This window comes from Mizuhopecten yessoensis, unplaced genomic scaffold (assembly GCF_002113885.1).
Source record: "Mizuhopecten yessoensis strain PY_sf001 unplaced genomic scaffold, ASM211388v2 scaffold11047, whole genome shotgun sequence".
NCBI lineage: Eukaryota > Metazoa > Mollusca > Bivalvia > Pectinida > Pectinidae > Mizuhopecten > Mizuhopecten yessoensis.
Window position 1 is genome coordinate 971275 of NW_018408852.1, and position 2378 is coordinate 973652.

The window sequence follows — 2378 nt, forward strand, 5'->3', positions numbered from 1 at the left end:
TAGGCCAATTCGTTGTTTGTGAGATTATACTTGATGGAGAAGCACTGGCGTGGATATATTGTCTGTCCAATTCACTCTGTTGTTTTGAAGTAGGTGATATGTCGTTGAGGGACTGTTGGAGATTGGATGGTAGCCGTTTCCACTTCGAAGTTGATTCTGTTGTTCCATAGAAGAGGCAAACATGATGCTAAATCGTTAATGTCTTAAAGAAGCGACTTTGTAGTTGATGTCCTGACTTCACGTAGGAAGCCACTGGGTAGCTGATGAAGGTTCAGAGGTCATATAAATCACGTCCGTCACTACCAAATCGTAATAACTGCCTGCAGTATCATTACCTTGATCACTGACCCCGAAGCTTATGATGTAGTGCTATTCTACCCGAGCGCCTTTTCCTTCAAGTGGTAAAATGTACACTCTTTAAGGCATGGTCATGGGTACGGTACATGTAGTTGGTGATGTATAGAAAAGGAATATCAGACGACAGCTGTATGATGAAGTGCAAGTAATTTTTGGTACTCGTATACTATCTCCATTACCAAATTTTAAAGGCACAATTTGAAGGTATGTTTTGAAGTATCTCCTAGTAGAATTCTTAGTCCTAGAGGTTTGCTGTAAATCTTGATAGCCAACACAGTGACCTCTTACAGTGGTGGCGCGCGACTTATAATAAATTTATTTAACTAATTATTTAGTTTGAAGTAATTATACAAAACGAACTATAAAAATGAAGAGTTTTTACGCATCTTTCTTTCGTTTTCAGCTGTAGGTTCGTTTTGGACACCAGCGCCAACGATGAGTCCTAGAATTTTCAGGTATTTCGTCCTCCCGACTAGGTAAACATTAGGAACCTTGAGCTCGTTTGATATAGGGAATATGGATAATTGTTCTGGAACCATGGAGTGCTGTTATCGTACATCAACGACCACATTCTCTACCGGCACCGTTCAATAACCCATTGGGCCATTGTCCTATCATGGGCCTGGCAAGAGGAAATGTACTGTATACTTTTCACCCGGGCAGTTAATCGTCAGAGACATTTCCGCAGACAACAAATGAGATAATACGCTAAAACTGCCGATGGACACTGAACACCATCTACGTTTTCTATCAAAATATATCTAGCAAACAAGATTTTCACACCAGAAAAATTGCAAATCTTCATTTTTTTTTTTAACAATCTTATGTCAATCAGAAACATCTCCCCTTCTTCAGACGAAATGCAACTTTTTTTGTCAACCACATGAATTACACAGTCGTTCGAACTGAAACAAATGGGTTAGGCATCGGTTTAATTTCGAATGTTTTACTTAATTCAAATATATTATTGTTTACCTTCAACGTACTATAGGACATATTTAGAATAAGAAAAAAATATGAACATGTAATCGATCACCAAGCTATAGCCTATGCCAAGTCATTATTTACAATACAATTTGAAAATGCAGCTCTTTCTTCTTCAGTAGGCTTAAGTATATAACTTAAGTGACTCCGGGTGCATCAGGATTTTTCTTGTTATCTGTACAATTTATTAGTACAAATCTGCATAACTTTATTGTTCTTATCTTGTAATCTAAGCATTGGCATTGCTCGGAAGATCTGTGACACGGCGAACACCATCAGGCACATCGATATGCGTCTGAAGTGTAAATTAAAACTGGGCCTGAACTGGGACAGCCGTTCCTGAATGGACAGTGTGATATCTCCGTCAAATAAAACATCTCAACTGTAGTATGTGTTCGATCGTTGTGTGTTCATATACAATTATCACTATATATGTTAAATCAGGCACACGATGTGTGGAACAAACTAATGTCGCGGTTGTGATTCCAGATCTGCAACGATGACACCACCCTACAAACATATGGCACATACATTTATTGAAACAACAGTGAATTTGACTAGACATATGTCTACATCTACATCTACATAGTAATGACCACCTTCATATATTTGAAGATCATGTCATTAAATAGTGGTTGCTATGCTTAGAGAAGAGAAGATAAAAGATAGTGAAAGGGAATATTTTTTAAGCATGGGAGTTATCAGTGTTTTTGTTATGGGACAGTTTAAAGCAGTCAGAAGAGGTAATGGAGATTATATCTGGAGACAGGTTATTCCAGTCTACTATGATACGAGGGAAAAAGGATTGTTGTCGTACCTATGTTATACATGAGAGTGTTTGATATGAGTTCTGGTGTGCGTGTCTTGTGTGGCGGGATGGAGGTATGAGTTGGTCTTTTCTTATATTGACTTTGCCATGTATAGTTTTATGTAGTGTTGTCAGTCGCATGACTCTCTTTCTGTCTTCAAGTGATTGCCAGTTAAGGTGTTGACGAAAGGCAGATGGGTGTGATAACAGAATAAAACAAACGACACGG